This window comes from Lactuca virosa, chromosome 3, assembly GCF_052849685.1.
Source record: "Lactuca virosa cultivar CGN04683 chromosome 3, Lactuca_virosa_CGN04683_v6, whole genome shotgun sequence".
NCBI lineage: Eukaryota > Viridiplantae > Streptophyta > Magnoliopsida > Asterales > Asteraceae > Lactuca > Lactuca virosa.
The window spans coordinates 45,273,469-45,295,869 of NC_136428.1; positions in this window are offsets into that span (position 1 = coordinate 45,273,469).

Consider the following 22,401-nt stretch of genomic DNA (forward strand, 5'->3'; position numbering starts at 1 on the left):
CAATGGGGACTAATTATGCAAATTAGTTATATTTATATGTTGGGCTTATGATCCATGTTGGACTAAGTTTATGTATGGATACATAAAGAGTTGGGCCACATGAACCATGGATCATAAACCCATGTGTATGGATTATGGTTAACCCATGACCTTTGGAATTCCACATATAAATATGTTACTCCATAGCCAAAATCATAATAAATGTTCTTGGGGTTGATATGAACGGTTTTGGTGTATGAAGATTCTCTCTAAAAAATGTCATTCTTTGTCCATGGTGTGTTGTGATTCCATTTGAGGCATCCACACTATTGGTGCTAAGTTCTTAAAGGCCAAATACTCCAAGGCTTCCAACTACAACAAAAGGTATTTCATCTTACTTGTGTTATTACCCAAGTATCAAAGTTTTGTATGCTAGTTAGGGTAATACCTTCGAAAGCTCAAGTTTGCATGTATAATAGACAAAACATAGATCCAAGGTATTTAGGGTTGCATGTAAACCTTAAGAGTGTTAGAATGCTCAAAACCCAACAGTGGTATCAGAGCCTAGGCTTGTTTTCAGTTATACTTGATGCTACTTGCTTGAGCATGCTTTAAAAATCGATTTTCTGTTGTTCTGGACAGTGGACTCGCTGAGTCCACTGGGGGACTTGCGGAGTCCAAGTACAAAGTCATCCAACTCGCCGAGTCAGCTCCTGCACTCGACGAGTTGGTGCCCCAGAATGCTGTTTTTCGAGTTTTTTTGGCTGGAATTGGACTAGGATCATTACCCTAAGCTGTTTTTGAACTTATAAACCTATTTTTGATGTGGTAATGATCATGCTTATCCAATTTTAAAGATAATTGTCAAAGTTTCATGTTTTGTATTAGTTTATATGGTTAGGCTAATTACATGAAATTTGTTTGATTTGAATTGTCTTGTTTTTATGAGTTTAATTTAGATCATTGAAAAATTGTTTGATTTTCTTGTTAGAATTTTTGATCTAAATGATTTTGATGGATTCCATAAATTGTCCTCAAGTTATGGAAAATGAAAAGTTTTTCATTTAAATAGATCATTAAAAGTCATAGGTTATAGAAAAATGAAGAGTCCTTTTCATAAATGGTTTTATGGACTCCATAACTTGTCCTCAAGTTATGGATTTTCAAGAGTCTTTTCATTAAAACCTATATTAAACTCATGAGTTATGAATTTGAAAAGTTTTTAAAGTTACACAACTTGCCCTCAAGTTTTGGAATTTGTAAATGTAAAAGTCTAACTTTTGAAACATTTAGTTCCAAACCCTAGAATTTTAAAGGTTTAAAATTCAATCCTTATACTATTATAACATTATAGGTTTAATATTTATATATATGTATAAGAGTAAAGTCAGTCTTACCGTTAGTAGGCCTCATTCACGAAGCCGGTCTATAAGGGGGTATAAGGTTACTGCCTATAAAATGGCAGTTTAATGAGTGTCCACTCTCACCCACCGTTTCCTTGATTGGTGGAGGGTCGTTAGCCGAATGGGTTTGACAGGACATTTAAATTCTTATTAAAAGTATAATGAAATACTAAGTAACTAAACACTTAAAGAGTTGGGCCACATGAACCATGGATCATAAACCCATGTGTATGGATTATGGTTAACCCATGACCTTTGGAATTCCACATATAAATATGTTACTCCATAGCCAAAATCATAATAAATGTTCTTGGGGTTGATATGAACGGTTTTGGTGTATGAAGATTCTCTCTAAAAAAATGTCATTCTTTGTCCATGGTGTGTTGTGATTCCATTTGAGGCATCCACACTATTGGTGCTAAGTTCTTAAAGGCCAAATACTCCAAGGCTTCCAACTACAACAAAAGGTATTTCATCTTACTTGTGTTATTACCCAAGTATCAAAGTTTTGTATGCTAGTTAGGGTAATACCTTCGAAAGCTCAAGTTTGCATGTATAATAGACAAAACATAGATCCAAGGTATTTAGGGTTGCATGTAAACCTTAGGAGTGTTAGAATGCTCAAAACCCAACAGTGGTATCAGAGCCTAGGCTTGTTTTCAGTTATACTTGATGCTACTTGCTTGAGAATGCTTTAAAAATCGATTTTCTGTTGTTCTGGACAGTGGACTCGCTGAGTCCACTGGGGGACTTGCGGAGTCCAAGTACAAAGTCATCCAACTCGCCGAGTCAGCTCCTGCACTCGACGAGTTGGTGCCCCAGAATGCTGTTTTTCGAGTTTTTTTGGCTGGAATTGGACTAGGATCATTACCCTAAGCTGTTTTTGAACTTATAAACCTATTTTTGATGTGGTAATGATCATGCTTATCCAATTTTAAAGATAATTGTCAAAGTTTCATGTTTTGTATTAGTTTATATGGTTAGGCTAATTACATGAAATTTGTTTGATTTGAATTGTCTTGTTTTTATGAGTTTAATTTAGATCATTGAAAAATTGTTTGATTTTCTTGTTAGAATTTTTGATCTAAATGATTTTGATGGATTCCATAAATTGTCCTCAAGTTATGGAAAATGAAAAGTTTTTCATTTAAATAGATCATTAAAAGTCATAGGTTATAGAAAAATGAAGAGTCATTTTCATAAATGGTTTTATGGACTCCATAACTTGTCCTCAAGTTATGGATTTTCAAGAGTCTTTTCATTAAAACCTATATTAAACTCATGAGTTATAAATTTGAAAAGTTTTTAAAGTTACACAACTTGCCCTCAAGTTTTGGAATTTGTAAATGTAAAAGTCTAACTTTTGAAACATTTAGTTCCAAACCCTAGAATTTTAAAGGTTTAAAATTCAATCCTTATACTATTATAACATTATAGGTTTAATATTTATATATATGTATAAGAGTAAAGTCAGTCTTACCGTTAGTAGACCTCATTCACGAAGCCGGTCTATAAGGGGGTATAAGGTTACTGCCTATAAAATGGCAGTTTAATGAGTGTCCACTCTCACCCACCGTTTCCTTGATTGGTGGAGGGTCGTTAGCCGAATGGGTTTGACAGGACATTTAAATTCTTATTAAAAGTATAATGAAATACTAAGTAACTAAACACTTATAAATTCCCAATCTTAGTTACTTACGAAAATGTGAATTTGGTGCTAACCCGTGAAATTGCACTTTGCACCTTGTTAAGTCGTTAGTGGAGCGTGTGTGGTTAACCGACACACTAATCTGGGACTGACAGTGTGTGGCAAAGGGTAGCTTGATGTTAATCATAGATCAATGGAGCGTGTATGGTTAACCGGCACATTGATTTGGTGGTTGTAACATTGAGTGTACCAAGCTAATTTGCATGCTTATTCACACCTTGTTTGTGTTCCTCGGCATCCCAGTCACAAACTTGAAGGGCATAATCGATATTTAAACATGCCATTGAATTGTTCAATGAATCTCAAAGGATCTAGGAATTTCAATTCACTTAAAACCTAAAGTTCCTTTTTCGTTTTTCGTGGTGGAAATTGGTAAATCGTCATTTACCTACCTTCAAATATTTTGCAATAGGATTACGGCATCCCTCTTCCGAATTGTAAAGTATTGTGTTGGGTCCTAGCCTTAATATTTCATTTGTGTGTTATATTAAGGACTAAAATCAACTAAACTTAAATTTCTCCCTTATAAATGTCTAAATTCAGACAACTATGGTCTTCCCGAATCTTAAAAAAAACCTTCTTTATAAAGATGATTTTCCACAAGACGATCAAGGTGAAAGATTAATCCCTTCTTCGTGCTTTAGTGGAACTTCACTTCCTTCACATCCTCCAATAATTCTCCCTAACCCACAAGTTCTAGGTCACTCAAAACCCTATTGGCAGGAAGGATAGTATGTATGTGCTCACGTCTTGGAGATGAAGTTACATATTGACAAGCTGGGAGAGTTGGGTATCGAAGTCTCAAGGAAGTTGGGTGTTGACTGGGTTCTTCAGTTATTTCCTAAGTCATATAGCAGGTTTTGTAAGGACTACTATGTGACAGACCACGACATGACCCTTATCGATGATCTTACCTATTTGCTTGTTGTTGCTAAATCAGCATTGATTTGGTACACTGGTAAAGCAAATTTGATTGGAAGGTCTACTCCCCAAACTTCCGTGGACATTGAAAATGGTAACATTGGAAGTCCATAAAATATTTCTCTTCCCAATGGAAAGGGATCGACCATAGTCAACCCGGTTGACCAAATGGTAAAGAGAAAGGCTAAGTTTGAGAAAGTCTCGTGTACCATTCCAGAGAGTCCATATGTTTTTATTGCCAAAAGAGGGGGCATTGGTTGCGAAGCTGCCGTATTTACCTGAAAGTTCATTAGGATGGTAAAAGTAAAAAATTCGACTATGCTTCAGGTAAATTCCACTATCTAACTCTATTAAGTTCATATTTGGAGATTCTTATTACATGATGTGACTAGGTCGCATTCTGATGTTTTGTAGAATCGAAGAAAATAGAGGAAGCTTAAATGAAGAATAAGATAATTCTGATCGTAAAGAGATGGATTTTGATCGCATGGTCTAAAGATCAGAATTTTGAGCTTCCGCTAAGAGTTATGATAGATTGCTTAGGAATGGATAACAACATATTTTCACTTGTATTTGCATTGTAAGGATAAGTTGTTCCGCGATTTTAAAATAAAAAAGGAAATTTTTGATTTTATTTATTTTAAGTATCCTTACAATGGGATTTGTGAAAATTGTTGTTTATATGATTCCATTGATGGTAATATTGGAAAATGGATCTGATTCTTTCGTTTGTGGTAGTGTCGAGAATTTTCCAGATAAGGAAAGATTCTCATCACCCAAGTTTCAATTGGATAGAAACTTGGAATCATGCAACTTGTATTGTGTGATGAATGAGAAGCTTCGTCTTTGGGAAATTAAGACTAATTCCTTATTCACATGTTTATGTGAGTAGAGTGAAGGACTAGGGGATCGGGTACACTGGGTGTACGCTGGTCAGGTCCACCACAGAAAATGATAAGACTATTCGTCATGATTTACTAAAGTTTAGTAAATATGGTTATGCTTACAAGTTTAAGTATAATTCTGAAACATTGGAAAAGTTTCAATGTATGGAAGAACGAATGAGAAGAATCAAATTGGGCAGAAAGATAAAAGTTTCTCCAATCTGAAAAGATGGGAGAGTACTTGAGTATCGTGTTTTATGATCATCTTAATGATTATGAAAAGCATGTCACAATTGATCCTCTAAGGATATCTTAGTGCATTTGTATGGCTAAGAAGAGGAATCGTGAATTGTTGAAATGGTTAAATCAAGAAGATGAGTCATACTTCGTTCCAAAACAAGTCTTAGAGTCATACTCCAAGATTGTGCCTTGAGTGACATAATCTTAGGAAAGGTTTATAACACTCATCAAATGTAGAGTTAAATGTTTTTACTCTTGTACATTTGAAATTGGTAAGTTGTGATGTCTTGGTAAGGACAAGGACCAACTAAGACCAATTGTGTGAAGTGTTTATCTTGATAAGAATCCGCACTAACTCTTGAATATTTGTTTTGTCAAGGAATGGTTCTTGACAGAGAATCTTATATGTCAAGAGGTTAGTGGGAGTCTTAAAGATCTTGACAAGTTTCAAGAACTAATCAAGAGTAAACCTATTGTTAAACACTAGCACACGACTTGAGGCTTGTAACCTATCGTGTTGACATTTCTTATTTCTGTGCCCATTCCAGTTAAAGTTCACTATGCATGTGAGTTCTATGAGTTCTCAATTGTTTGCATAACAACCTAGAAGCAATGCTAGGCCCTTGTGCTGCCAAGTGGCAAAAAATTAAGATTGAACAAGTTCAATCTATATGGGTTTGGATTTGTCACTAACCATGTCTTGTGATTATGGTTGTGACAAATTCACATGGATAGGAACATATACACCATAAAATCTAAGTGTCATAAGGTTTCTCTCCGATTCATGAAAATGATGGTGAGGAAACGCTTTCACTAAGTAGATTTTAAGGAGATAGCAGTTATGATAATATTTGCATTCTCAAATTTGATTATGATTACGTCACACCTTTTCATAATTCGAATTGTGAGGAATGGCAAAAAGTCTAAACATTTGAGACTTATTGCTGTAAATTCTTAAATTGTTTAGACACACATGTGAGCTATCTAAGGAAAGGTGTATGATTTTGAGAAATCTAGATAAATTTTTATCAAAGCATCTCGTATCAGAAATCTAAACTTTGGTAATGAAAGTCAATAAGTATTGATTTCTAGAAGTCCAGCTGGTTTCTGTGTACATGTCATAGCTAGTGGGAGCATAAATATTATGCTAGTAAAAGTAATGAATATTATGCTAGTGGGAGCATAATCAATTATGATGAATGTTGCAAGTTAGCAATGTTAATTATAGAAAACAAAAGTTTCAATTCGCAAGTTGCAGGGTTTGAAAAGTTGTTTTACTATAATTAAGGGAGAGGAATTCATACTTCATTTCAATTCTAAAAGCTTAGATTGAGATTTTAATCAAATTTAGTCAAGCATATATATGAATGTTATGCTGGAATGGTTCAACATAAGGAAATTCTATATATGGAAATGATAATTTCGTTCTCAAAATTCGACTATGATTACAGTATCCCTTTTCATATTTTGAATTATGAGAACATGGCAAATAGAAATAGAAATATTATAGCAAAAGACTTGTCTAGTATCATGTCTTTATGTGAGACATCATGAATCATGTGCTATATGCTTCGGATATAGGATCAATTGTATGTGCTGTAATATTCACCCGTTCTAAATTTTCCAAATGCCTAGGGCATCAAGAGGGAAAAGGACTAGAACTGGATAGGACTAAAATGATTAAGCAATTGTCGAGGACAATCTGAGGTTTACTAAAGATTGGTTGCTCATGGACACTTGGAAGTATGGTGTAAATTTTTGGAAAGGACTATATTGACATATTCTGAAAAGAGGCAACTCTTGTTTAGAAGTGATAGTCAAAATGGGAATATGGAAATGTTTCCATAAATGGAAGTCATTCTTTAAATCTGTGTAAGATTAGAAAACTCAATGCAAGAAGGATGTTTAAAGGAATGTACTTTGAATTTGAGACTTCGCTTCCATGGAACTGTCTTGTAACAATCTCCAGATGAATACTTTGTAATATCGTTGGTCAAGTCTTCGTGACTTTTGGTACCTAGACATTACAAAGGTTTCATTGCATGATAGTTTAGAATCTAACACATTCTGGCAGTGACAAGAATTTGGAATTCTTACACCGGTGATAAAGATTTGGAATTGTGAAATGAGTTTCATTGAAGATAAGTTCCATTGATCTATTTCACAAAGTAAAGACAATAGACAAACATAGTGTGCATGCTTAGAGCATGGCATAGCTATTGTTTTAATTCAAGTATTAAGTTGATTATTCGAAACATTATACAATGAATAATGAGTAATCAATATGACTCAAAAGTTTTTGGGCCATATAGGATTAGTAATAATATTGTGTTTCACTTTGCATGTTTTGACTTCCTCAATAACTAGGTTATTCAAACCATCCACAGTCGATCATACTTTGGAAGTAGGTATTGAGGCAAGACTGTCATGAATGGGTCTGTAGTTTGTCTAGGACAAGGTGGATGCAGTGTTCATGAGTGCTCCTGGAATAAAATTCGAGTATTGGATTCAACCCACGCTCATCTGAATCACTTCATGGATTTTATCACGAGTGATTAGTGAGATGATAATATCTTATATTCGTGAAACTAAGAGATATGAGTTGCACTTTACAAGTCGGTTGCACATTGATGATGTGAAAACGCACCAGTAACTTGGTGTAATAAAATGCATCATTGTGTGTGATTTGATGAGTAAATAGAGCAAGCATATGAGTCGAAGTTTATCCATTCCTTTTACCCTTAGAGGGATAAAAGCGATATCTGTGGGCCCCTCGATGATTTAGTGATGACAACCCTAAGCGCTCGGCCGAGCCTGGACTGATTTGATTTGTTCAATTAGTCGGTCATCATAAATCGGAAATCGGGAAACAACAAATGGACAGAGAAAATGATTATAATCCATGTCTCAGTCCATATGATATCTAGAATGGAGGAATATATGATCCCTTATCTAATTGACGCATCATTGACTAGGTCAGAGTTCGACAGCTGCTTTTAAGAGCTACGATTGCTAGTCGGGATTTTGGAGTCGTACTTGCAATAATAGTTATTAGACTTATCCAAGTGGGAGACTGTTGGATTAGGTGTCTAAGCCTATAACTATAATTGGTATGTACTTGACCAGAGAGTAGCATGGTCCATTTGGGTTGCATATCATCAGGACAATTTGTTAGGATGGACTTTTGAGAATAGGTTATTTGTTGCTTATTAATATATTATAAGTTCTAATATATTAATATGAAATCATATGATTTAATTAGTATTGATCAAGAATTAGTTTGGAATTAATTTAGTGATCAAGAGAGACTAATTAAATCAATGGGGAGCAGATTAGTTATATTTATATGTTGGGCTTATGATCCGTGTTGGACTAAGTTTATGTATGGATACATAAAGAGTTGGGCCACATGAACCATGGATCATAAACCCATGTGTATGGATTATGGTTAACCCATGACCTTTGGAATTCCACATATAAATATACTCCATAGCCAAAATCAAAATCAATGTTCTTGGGGTTGATATGGATGGTTTTGGTGTATGAAGATTCTCTCTAAAAAATGTCATTCTTTGTCCATGGTGTGTTGTGATTCCATTTGAGGCATCCACACTATTGGTGCTAAGTTCTTAAAGGCCAAATACTCCAAGGCTTCCAACTACAACAAAAGGTATGTCATCTTACTTGTGTTATTACCCAAGTATCAAAGTTTTGTATGCTAGTTAGGGTAATACCTTCGAAAGCTCAAGTTTGAATGTATAATAGAGAAAACATAGATCCAAGGTATTTAGGGTTGCATGTACACCTTAAGAGTGTTATAATGCTCAAAACCCAACATATACTTGAGTCGTTGATGACTCAGGGTCGCTGAGAACTCGAATATGCTGTATTTAAGTCGCCGATGACTCGGGGTCGTCGAGGAACGAAATAGGATGTATTTGAGTCGTTGAGGGCTAGGGTTGATACGGACCCGTTGGGTCTAAACGAACTCGTTGTTGTTATATATGTTTATTTGTGTTGTGTTATAGTTGTAGATTAATTTTTTTTTGGTAATTTATCAATTCGTGGGAATGCGAAGACGTGACTGTACACACACATCATCAATTTTATGATTTGAGATTCTACATTGTTTTCTTTATAAATTTGATTTTGAATTATGGTTTATGAATAAATTGTTTTGCCTTGGATATATCTTTATGTAATGGGTATTTATTCTATTTTAAAAATGAAAAAAAATTATTCTGGAAATCAGGACGTTACATTTTTCCCGATCAACTTTCACCAAATCAACCTCAAAGCCAAACACCACCCTATCACTCTCAAACCGAAACCCAAAACCCACCCTACCACCAACAAACCAAAAGGCTCGATGACTTGGATGACGAAGTCGCACGTGAAACTCAACCCCCACCCCCTCCCTGCCGTAAAGGAAAACAACCGATGGAAGTGAAGAAAAAGTCCAAGCCTCATGCATAGACTCTGGCAGAAGGGTTAGTGTTAACACAATCTTGGGTTGACATTTCAGTGGATTCAAATCAAGGAAATGCACAAGCGCATGATCATTTCCGGCTACGCATTCTTCAAAGATTTCATAAGGAGTTAGGTGAAGGTGTTGAGTACCATACTTAACACCAAGTTAATTCAAAGTTCCAAGAAATAGAGAAAAGTGTTACGAATGTGAATGAGTTGTATAAAAACCTAAAAACTCAAAGGAGAAGCAATCAAGGATATGAAGAAATTCTTTAAGAGGCTTTGCATTTGTTTCGCGAGGAAACGGGAAATGAGCCTTGGAAATTGTTAACTTCTAGTCCAAGATGGAGAAAATTCTAATTCGAAGTCCAACTTGGAATAGTACCATAAAAAAGAACAAAACAAGCTCATGTAAATACACAACTTATGATGCTCGTGTTTGGCTAGATTTAAATGATGACGGCTAGCTCAAGCTAAAAGAAATTGTCCGCCCGATGGAAATAGACATAACAAAAAGGAAAGGGAATGGGTCTTCTTCCAATGCATCGGATTTCAACAATGAAGCGGAAGAAATGCGGAGAATGATGGAGGCATTTGAGTGATACAATCTGAATTTGGCTAAACATTTGGCATTTGCAAAGAAAAATTGGCAAAAAAAAAAGGAGAGCGCAGAATGGAAAAAATTAAAGATATGCAATTGTTGGTGCAAAATACTGACAATCTTTCGGGACAGACCATCGACCTATATATGAGGATGAGGGAAAAGATAATGAAAAAATATTTCCCCTATATTAATTCATGTTTTTTTTAATGTTGTTTGTTTGTTTGTTTGTTTTCCTTTAATCTTGGTTGTTTTTTTATGTACTTTTTAATTATGTTTTCTAGGTTTTATTTTGTACATTTTATTTTAAGTAATGAAGTATTTCTATTTTTATTATTTTTTGTGTTCATTAATGATCTTTGAATTAAGTCTATTTATTTTTTGAATTATAATATTTAAAACTAAATTCATTTTATTTTTTTAAAAAAAGTGAAAGGTAATGAAAGGTGACGATTTCCTGGCTTTTCGTGAGTGAAAGAGGAGTGAGTCGAAAACTGACGTGACACAGAAAAAGTGAGATGTGAAAGGTGACTACACCTTGTGGTCTTATAGATCCATATTTAGCAATTAATTAACTTCTCTTAATCTTCATTCAGTTGCACACGACCCCTCCTCCCACGTTCCATCTATTGTGTCTCAGTAAACCTTAAACCTACACGATCCAATTTCCACAAGAGCCAACCCACAGTCTCCATGTATGTGTATGAATTACGATAACTGGAAATTCCCACCCCCCCATATAACAACGAACCAGACTTTCATTTTACAGGCTTTCCGATCTCCATATAACCACCCACTTTTTATTGGTCCCAAATTTCAACAATGGAAGACATTTCTAGCAAGCACGTTCAGAGATCCTTTCCGTATGTGACACATCCATAACCGGTAAATTGTAAGTCCTAAATGTTCTGATCATGAAATTCACCAAATTAGAGAACTTAATTATTTCCTTCCTATGCAGCATTAAGAACACGCCTAGAGTTTATGTACACAAGAACCCAAAAATTGAAGTAAGCATCTTATTTTGGTTTCATATATTAATTTTGAATTCCCCGACATTTGTATATTTTTATCCTAAGTCACTTTAATATTTGTTTTCTTCATATTCAATTTTAGGAACATCTCTATCACCAAATTTGTTAACTTTTTTGAAAGAGTTAGTTACGAAAGGGTGTGAAAGGGAGTTAGTGAGTCTGATGGCTTCCGACATTCGGAATCGATTCCAAGTGAGTTCGATGGCTTCTGATTTCGGAGTTAGTAACAATTGTTTTTGTTTGTTATTACCCCAGGGGATTTTCATCTTTTATGTGTTATTGTGTGTTATAGTTAGTTATAGAAAGATCATTATATATAATTAGCTTATCTTAGTTAAGTTGTAACTTAATGCATTCAATCAATGATAAATGAATCAACACTTTTCTCTTAATCTTTCTTTCTCTCACAATCTTCATTTCTCTCTCATAAGTTCTAACATGGTATTAGACTAAGTGATCCAATCTTCTGCAATTTTTTCTTGATTTTGATAATTGATTTTTCATATCATGTCTACATCTATTAATTCATCTACTAAATTTTCGATCATTGATATTTCAAATCCATTTTATATTGGATCTTTTGATTTTCCCAATACATCACTCGTATCCACCATTTTCACTAGAATCAGATTTTCTGCCTGGAAACGATTGATGATCTGGCAAAGAACAAAATTCATTTTGTTGATGGTAATATTCCAAATCCAGCTGATGATTCGCCAGTTTTTGCGAATTGGTCTCAAGTCAATTTAATTGTCATAAGTTGACTTCTCAATTCTTTACATCACAACATTGCTGATAGCCTCATTTTTCTTCCTACTCCTGATGGTGCTATCATATGATATTTGGAAGGAACTTAATCATCGATATGCACAACCTGATGGTGCTATCATATATCAGATCCAACAGCAACTATACTCATTATCTCAAGGATCTGGTGATATTTCAACCTATTTTACAAAATTAAGCAAGATATGGGATGAACTTCGCATTGTTAAGAAATTTCCTCAATTGTACTTATGTTGCTGCTGCATGTATATCCAAATGTCACACCCCCAAACCGGAACGGTGGAAACGTTCGTGGGTGGAGGACGTCATGTATAGTATCATAACAATTTCATCATAGTAATCAAAGCAAACACAACCATTACATTGAATATATATAAGGTATTTACATCTGTTCGACACATAGTTTGTATACAGCAAAACTATAACCAAAAGTGTAAAAGAGGCGACTCTAAAAGCTCCGTCATCTAAAAAACCTACAGGTGTACCTGTCTACCGGTTCCCTGAGAATACAAGCGGTTTTGAAAGAGTATCAACATTTAAGCTGGTGAGTTCATAAGTATGTTTTTGTAATGAAAACATGTCTGTGAATCTGTAAAATGTTTGCATGTTCTCAAGAAAATCCAATATTTTCTTTAGTAATGAAAAGTAGTCGTAAACACTAAGACCAAAATGTATGTTCGTTACGGTATTCTGTAGTAGTATATGAAAATGTTAGCCTGTGTGCGTGGTTACCACCAGTTGTATTGTATACTATGTTTTGTACGAAAACCTTTGTATAGAAACCCTGGCCATCAACATTAATGTATAATGTGTTCAGTATGAAAACCTTTGTATGAAAACCCTGGCTATCACCAGTAATGTATAATGTGTTCTCTATGAAAACCCTGGCTACCACCAGTATGTATAGTATGTTCTGTATGAAAACCCTAGCGACCACCAGTATGTATAGTATGTTCTGTATGAAAACCCTGGCCACCACCAGTATGTATAGTATGTTCTGTATGAAAACCCTAGCTACCCACAGTATGTAGTTTTATTACTTAAAATAAAACCATGTATTTGTATTCCCTGGAATCCTCTAGTTGTATTGTATGATAGTTCTATTAATAAAAATAAAACTATTTGAAGAATTGAAATCCTGTAAACAAATGGTTAGATTGTATTGTTGTGAGTCTGGTATAACCATGCTTGATATGACCTAGTGACCTCTACGCCGTTCTTCAGGCGTCGGATGTTATGACATTTGTCACCCCAGGCATGCCTGCCTAACTGTAGCTAGCAATTTAGGTATGGGATTGTCAGTCCCGAATAGATCTATTCACAAATCTCACGCCCTCCCTCCAGGAGACTCTAGTTATACTGTAGTAGGATTTAGTTCCGCACCCCGAAGGGTACAGTTGAAGTAGTGACTTACAACTCTGTATTAACTAGTTTACGTGTAGTGTTGTACTGTTCTCTTGTACTCGAAACTCTATGTATACTTGTAGAGTAAAAATAATTATACTTATATAATTATTTAGTATGGTACTCTTGTTTCAGAAAGTAGTATTGTATGCCATAAACTATATCTATTATAGAATATATATTTGTAAATGTATAAGCTTTGGAATCGATAAAACCGTGTATTGTATCCCAAACTATACCTACTATAGTTTGCATGTGTGTTAGTTATTCGATTCTTGTATTGTACTGAAAACTTTGCAATTGTGGTTGTATGTTGAAAACTTCCCTTATGCTCAGCATGTTACAAAAGGGATAAAATATCTAAATATTTTATAAAATGTAGTGATCTCTTGGTTGTATCAATTGCATAATTTTTTAATTCTGTTGAAATCCTTTACGTATGGACACAAAAATTCCTTTGTGTTTTGCTTGTATTCCCCCTGAAAACGTTAAAAACCGTAAAAGTGTAGGGGTATGAACTCACAGTTGATTATGTGCACGTGCTCGACAGCAAGACCGGAAAGATGATCCTCGAGTTGGAGTATGCGGGAATTAACAGTATCCTAATGATAATTAAACACATAATTGTATTTACATTAGGGAATCCATTAATTAAAGTGTTAGAAAACACTTGCTTTTGGGTTAGGAATATTACCGAGACTTGTTTAAAGTGGAAAAAGAGGGTTTTCAGCTAAGGTTCCCGGCCCAAGGCTATTTGCGTCCGTGAACTGTGTTTGCGGCCGTGAACTAGGTTTGCGGCTGATAACGGGTTTGTGGTTGTGAACTGGGTTTGCGGCTGCAAACGGGTTTGTGGCTGTGAACTGGTTTGCAGCCTTTGTAGATATGAAGACTGTTCTTGGTGTTCTTGGTGAAAATATGAAGATTTGAAGGTTTGTTCTTGAGGATATGAATGTTCTTGGGAGCAACTTGAGAGTGTTTTCGGGAGAAAAAGATGAAAAATGAAGAATCTCTCCGGGAAAAACGTTTATACCGGTTGGGTTTACGGTCGGAAATGGGTTCACGGCTGTAAACGGGTTTACAACCCAGAGGTTTACGCCCCAGGAGTTTACCGCCCATCGGTTTATGACCGTAAACGTCTGGCTGAACGAGTTTTTGCTGATTTTTCGAGGGAAATCTTGATTTTTCGAGCGTTTTTGGTTCCGAAAACTTATTTAACCACTAATTATATACTTTAGATTATTTTCTAACCCACAAGGACTTAACAAAATAAATAAAATTCGAAATTTTATTTAACGGAAATTGACTTTTGTTGACTAGAAAGTATCGGGTTGTGACACCAAATTTCTTGATGAATAGAGACTAATTCAGTTACTCATGGGCTTGAACGATACTTACAAAGATCTTCGTGGAAAAATCCTTATGATGAAGCCATTGTCTAACATATGTACAATATACTATATGCTCATTCAAAAAGAACATCAAAGAGAGATTCATATTTCACCCTCTATTAATTCTGACACCGTTGCAATGAATGTTTCTCATGAATCTTCATCCAATTTACCTAAAAAGTCTATGGTGTGCACTTACTGTTTGAAAAATGGTCATTCGAAGTCTCAATGCTACAGAGTTATTGGATTCCCATCCAATTTTAAGTTCACCAAAACAAAAAGAGAATATCCAAAATCTATTGTTCAAGTGCCTACTTCTGATGCCCCTTCTGTTATCATTGAATATCAATATGATCATGTAAAGCTTGGTCCAGGTGTTATTTGTTTCTCAACATTATAGGGTTCTGGGCTGGAACTCGACGAGTTGGGGAGCTCCAGCTCGTCGTGTAGGGATCTAGTTGGACGCGGATTAAGGACTCAACTCAACGAGTTGGGGAGCCCCAACTCGACGAGTAGACGCTGGAAAAGAAAACCCTAATTTTTAGGGTTTGCACCCTATTTAAAGGCCTCATTGTTAGCCTCCCTTACCTCCCCTTTGTCCAGAGAAATCCTAGTTCGTGCTTTTCCTACCATTTTGAGTGTGTGAGAGCTTAAAGAGTGCATTTTTGGTGTTTGTTTGAAGAGTCTTGAATTAAGAGGTGCTTAGCTGAAGGGAGAGGCTGTTGATCCGGTTTCTTCTCTGTTGTGGCAGCCATATTGAGGTATAAAGTTGATACCTTGGTCATTTATTTGCTAGATCTCTTCATGTGGGAGTTGATGGTCATTATTAGCTCATTTTGGGATCATTGTTGTATTTGAGCATGTCATGAAGCTATAACTTGAGATCTGGACATCTCATGGCCTCTTTTGACTTAAAGTTGCCATCTTTATCAAGTCTTGGCCTTCCTTCATGCCCTAAACCCCCTTAAGAAGCTATGATTGAGTGTTTTCTCCCCTTAATGTCATGCATGGACGTAAAGTCAGCAACTTTACGTGGTATCAGATCTATAGTTTAGAGCTTTAGACTCGCTTAGAAAAACTCGACGAGTTAAGACTAGGAAAACTCGACGAGTTACCTTTCCAACTCGGCGAGTTAGCCCAAGGTTTTTCCCGATCTTCCAGACACTGTTTGAACTCGATGAGTTGTTGTGATAACTCGGTGAGTTGACTAGGGTTTTCCCCGATTTTTTGAGAACTGAAGGAACTCGACGAGTCGGTAAGTGCATTCGACGAGTTGGGTCAACATGGACTGTTGACCTTGACTGTTGACTTTGAATTTGACCATGGTTGACCAAGTTTTACTTTAAGGGTATCTTTGGTATTTTGGGATTTTGATGAAGTTAGTTGCATCGTGGTTGTAGGCAGTTGAGTTTGGAGCTGTGAGTTGGGATTTGATCTTACCAGTTTAGCATGCCTTGAGAAGTGAGTATCCTCACCATACCAATGGGTCGAAGGCACCTTAGTAAAGACCTCGGGGGGTTCCCGAGGCACTTGGGTTTAAGACCTTGGAAGGTTTCCATGGCATCCTTAGTAAAGACCTCGGGGGTTCCCGAGGCACTTGGGTGTAATACCTTGGAGGGTTTCCATGGAATCCTTGGGCTAAGACCATGTGGGGGTTCCCATGGCACCCGGAGTAAGACCCTGGAGGGTTTCCAGGGCATCCTTATATGTTTGTATGCATGGCTTATGTGGTATATGTAGCTAAATAGCTAATATGGTTTATGTGATTATGTGGATTGTGTGGGGTATGCTCTAGGGAACTCGCTAAGCATTAGCTTACGGTTTGTTCGTTGTTTTAGATACTTCAGGATCTAAGGGCAAGAGCCTGGCGTTATGGCGCGGCATGCACTCTCTGGCGTTTTATTTGGGACACTCTGATATTATGAATAATTTATATGATGTTATGGATTTTGAAAACAAATGTGATTGGAATTTTATATCTTATGGAAATGATTTGGTTATTTAAAAATGATTTTTTTTTGGAAATTTGGGTTGTTACAAGTTGGTATCAGAGCCTTGGTTTGAGGGATTCGGGCACACTCTCGGGTGTGTCAGAACTCAAACTAAGGAAATGGTAAAATTGTTTTCAAAAATCAAAAGTCAATTTTTTTTTAAAAAACCGAAAAAGGGAGAGTGCAATGCATGTAATCGGCCGAGCTCAAGTAAGTGGTTCCCCAATAAGTTAGCCATGCTATATTGATATTTGGAATGTGATAGTCGAATGGTTTTGCTATGTGTATGCTTGAAAAATTGTATACGGTTAGGATCTTATAGCCTTAGAATAATTGATTTGGCCTTATTTCCTGCTCCTTGTCTGGTTGTGGTCCTAGGGTAGAGTCTATTATTCGACAGTCTATTTGATCCTGTTCTGTGTATAATTTGCATGCATAGGGCAACCTGTTATGATTGATTTGAGTTCTGGTTTGATGGGAATGGAGAAAATCTTAAGGTAGCCTAGGATTTGAGTTATGCGGTAGTTTTTAAGATATGTTTTGTTTGGGGACGAATTAGAGTTATCAGATAGAGCCTTGGGGAAGGTATGGGTAGGTGTGGAAGGTAGTATTGGGCCCGTACTATTGAAAACACAGGACTTGTACCAGAACTAATGTTAGATCTGGAAGCTCTAAGGAGAAATGGTGTGGAAGGATCCCCTTTTTGAATATATTGATCATTCTGTCTTATGGTATTTAAGATCAGAATGGTGGTGACACGTCATGGAGTAGGGCGATCAGGATCAGGATCAGGACCGGATCTGGGTCGGGCTACGCTACAGAGACCATTAACGAGAGGCTGCGCGAGCTTATCGCAACCGAGGTTACGAGGGGAATTCTTGACGCTACCGTAGTGATTTTCGGGACCGTCAAGGAGGGGATGATGGAGATCATGGAGGAGAGGCTCAGGTCTTTCCGAGCCGAGATTGTTGCGGGCCAGGTCGGGGCCCGAACTCCCTCGTTCCGGTAGTTCAAGGCATGTAGGGCGCCTGAGTTCTTCGAGGTCAGGGACCCCATAGTTAGTCGATGCTGGATGGAAGACATGGAGAATGCCCAACGCACGAGCTCTTGCCCCGAGGAGGTAAAAGTGGGGTTTGCTTCGTGTATGTTGAGGGACCGAGCCAGGGACTGGTGGGAGGAGGTGACCAGCCAGGTGGGATCAGCCAGAGTGACTGAGATGTCATGGGAGGAGTTTGTCAGGCGTTTTGATTTGGAGTTTGCACCATCCATTGAGGTGCAACGATTGGTGAGGGAGTTCCAGGAGCTACAGCAGACCACTGTTGGGTCAAAAATATGGTTTATACTTTACTTTTCTAGGAAAATGTATTTTTGTGTCTTGGACCGTAAAAACTTGGTGTTTACGGCCGTATACGTGTTTACGGCTGTGTTTACGGCCGTGAACATGTTTACGGCCGAGAACCTGTTCACGGCCCATGTCTCATATATATAGGGTGAGGAGTGCATAATTGTAAAAAGAAGGAGAGCTTAAGTGTGTGAAACCCAAGGTGTTTTAGAGAGAGAAACTAGAGAGAAGTTTTGTGTGTGTGAATCTCTTGAGTCTGGATCTTCATTCTAATCAATTCATACAAAGATTCATCATCTTCTTCTTCTCCTTCTTCTTCTATTGATCTGGCATCATCCGTTTGATTGGGATTCCGCACCATCAAACGGATCTGATTGATACACAAGCAGATCAGGGACTTACAATTGGTATCAAAGCTTGGTTGTATCAATTTGACATCCGCACCTAATTTCGCCAATTTGACATTTTTAGCCCAAAATTTAATTTCTTTTAATTTTAAAATCTATTTTCTTCCAAAAATTTTAGCTTTTAATTTTTTTAAATTTCTAAATTGACTTTTTACTTAAAATTTTTGACTTTGACTTCCAAGTTTGACCTTTGACTTTTTCGTTTAACTTTTAAAATTTTCAAATTTAGCATTTCGGTGTGACTTTTAAGTTTGACTTTTCTAGTTTGACTTTTAAGTTTGACTTTTTAAAATTTGTCTTTTAAGGTTGACTTTTGAGTTTTTTAAGTCAAAGGGCATTTTTGATAAACAATGAGTTCTTCAAACATCAATGTCAATGAACTTTCCTTGGAGAATTTACGTGAACATTATGAATTACTTCGTAGAGAGAACGAGGACCTAAAATACGAAATGTATCAACTTAGGAAAGGACAGAAACCCCTGAAGGCTGAATTAGAAGCTAAAACCAAAGACTTTAGAAAACTTCAGGAAGAGTATAGTATTAAGAGTACACATTATAGATATCTAACTGAACAACTTGCTGAGGTAACTGCTGAGCTTGACACATTGAAAACAAATTTGAAAATGCAGATTTTACTTTTAGAAAATTTGATGTGTCAAGTGAAGTAGTTGCATCAATGATTGAAATCAATTTGAAATTTAAACAGAATCAGTCCAAAGGCTTAGGTTATGACAAAGTGCCTCCTCCTTTTAATGTCCCTTTGTCAAAAGAGGAGATGGATAGAGAGCCATTTCTCAAGTATGGATTTGTGTCAGGTGGTACCATTAATGTTGAAAATACTAATGTTTCTACTTACCATGCAGATCAATCTTTAAGTCAATCAATGCAAGCAGCTGAAGAGAGTGTGTCTGATAATGAAATTGTTTCAAAGACTGATGACTTAAATTTTTTCGATATATTTGATGATATCTTTGATAATTCTGAAGTGTATGTGCCAGAAACTGTTGAGCTGAATGATTCTAATGCTTCTACTTCTTGTGCAGGTAAAGTAACGGAAGATGCGAACAAGGAGAAAACTGTTGAACAAACCAATGTCTCCTTGAACTCTGAATCTGTTGCTTCGAACTCAGTTGCTTCTGATCAACCTGCTGTTGAGAAGTATAGGCCACCAAATCAAGTTAAACAGAATACCTGCTGTAACTGTGCGTGTGGGAAAAGCACGAGACAAGGCAAGGATACGCCACCAGGGGCAGGAAGAAACAACTTCTACGTGAAGAAGCAAACTTGCTTTCACTGTGGAACACCTGGACACATTGCCAGACATTGTCCAAATCGCGCATACGTTACCTACTATGCACAAAGCCGACAAAATACGCCAAGAGGGAGATTTTACAAAAGAAATCCCTCAAGGTCACGATCAGACAATGGCGACTGGAATGCCCACAAGGCCAAGAATCAAAATCCCAAAGTCAAGAAGGGTATGCCGGCCAAGAAGCCAAATCCAAGAGATGCTCAAATGAAGCCAAGACTGGTTAGGTCAAAGCCATCTAGGCAGCCGGTTTCAAGTTCAAAAGCAAGCGATAAGGCACCCATCGGATCGAAAAAGAAATGGGTTAAACCTAACTACAGATGGGTACCAAAGGTTCAAACTCCCAAATCATCTAATGCTTCTAATATTTCTACATCTTCTGTTTGTGATAAACAGGACATGTCATGGGTGAGTGTACCTTGCAAAGATGACAAAGGTCGACCCAGTTTCAAAATGGACTGGGTTCCAAAGATCAACTGATCCCACTCGGTGTCAGAGCAGCAATGGAGGCATATCTTCAGACTTCGGTTTGTTGGTAGTGGCTGTTCCAGGCACATGATAGGAGGCATCTCGCAACTGTACAACACTCAGAACATTGTTTGAGAGTATGTGTCCTTTGCGGGAAAGGAAGAAAGGAAGGGATCACTCATGGGGTTAGTGCTTAACGATGTGAAGAATTTTCGGATCTATTCTGAGATTATGCGTGCTGTTTTCAGACCTTCTGGATGCAAATTCAATCGGTGACTTACGGTTTGAGTTTTCTTCTCGATACTCCTGAATTTTTCTTAAGCTGATTCGCTTTAAAGACTAATTTTTGTTTTAGGATAGTTTAAATTTGTGCATTTACTTTTGTTTCTCTCCTATGCACAAATTTAGGGGGAGAAATAAAAACAAAACAAAAATTAGAAAATTTAAAAAAAAAAAATCCAAAAACATTAGAAAATCAGAAAATCCAAAAATATGTTGGTTATGGAATGTGCTTGCAGGTGATGTGATGGGAAGTGATACAATCATGTGATAACAGGCAATCTGAATCTGTGTAAGGGACTGAATCTGAATTGTCTAGGCTCTGTGTTCGATGCGCTGGTAGGCACGAGAGATTAAAATGGACTTGACTAGGCATTAATGAACTTAAGGAATCTAGAGACTTGAAAAATCTTAACCTAGATAGATCCATTTAGCCTGACAATACGACGCTCAGATAGGTTGAGCAGGGAGATATACATGATAATCCACCGATAACATTAAAGTAATCCGTATCTAGAACTGTGGTTTAACTCTTCCTCGATGTACGGACTCTGTCCTTAATTCCGACATTGATGGGGCGATTGGGGAATTCCGATAAAGTAGGTCTGTAGGAAATGATTTTCTTGCTTTCTTTCTGTTAGTCATATGTTGCCTCCTCTGCGTGATTGAAAGACATCCGACCTGGACTTCAACATATGCAACTCTATTTCTATGCATCTTCTATCTATGCAATTCTTCCTGCCTGTTAGCCATATGCTGTCTCTTTTGCGTGATTAACCATCCGAACTGGTACACAGCATATGCACCATTCTACTTCTCAATCCCTCTAAATCTGGTTAGTCATATGTTTCACCCTCTGCGAGATTGGAAGAGATCCGACCTGGGTGTATAGCATATGCATTCTAAATCTGACTTCTCTCATAATAATTGTCTGCTCACCTAAATTAAGGAGTACTTTGGAAGTTCCTGATTATTGGGGTATGTCAGGAAGCGGGAAACATGTTCTAGTACATTTAAAATTGAACAATCACTAGGTTGTCTGTAGATCTCGCTGCTCAATTTAGGTGGACAACAATATCTTTGGTCGTCGTCAGCTGAATGGTCCTTAAGGAATATTATCTAGGAACATAGGATCACATTGTCTTGTCACTTATAGTATGTCCTAATTTTGTCACAATCTTTCGTGTTTAAGTGGACCATAATACCGGCGATTGACCATATCTATTCATGAAGGGACAGGGACTAATAAACGGATAAAGGCTGTCTAAAAACTTTGATCCCAAATCACTCTTAAAGTTAGATATCATTTTTATTTTTGTTAAATTTGTTCATAGTTTTCTTCTAATTTAAATATCAGGGGAGAATTAAAAATTTTAAAAACCAAACAAAAATCAGAAAATTAAAAATCCAAAAATAGTGTTATTTCTGTTTTATTTCTTTTTTCAGAAAATATGAAAAATCCAAAAATATTGTGTGCTAAGTTTTCTTTTAGTTTTGTTTTGTCTTGAAAAGTGAATTCAGGTGTAGATGAGACTCATGGAGACTGTATCGAGATTTCTGAGCCAAGGCTTCATCCGTGAGCATCGAAGAATTCTCATTCGAAGGAGCAAGAAATGAAGATTATTCTTTCAACATTCAATCCTTCAACCCCAGAAGCAAGGTGAAGCTGCAATTGAAGATTATGTGACGGATTGCATTGAAGCCTCCTCAATCAGTCTGCTGCTATCTATGAACCTGCTGAAGTGATCCAGAAGATTAGTTCTCTCTGATATTCTCTCTGAAGATTC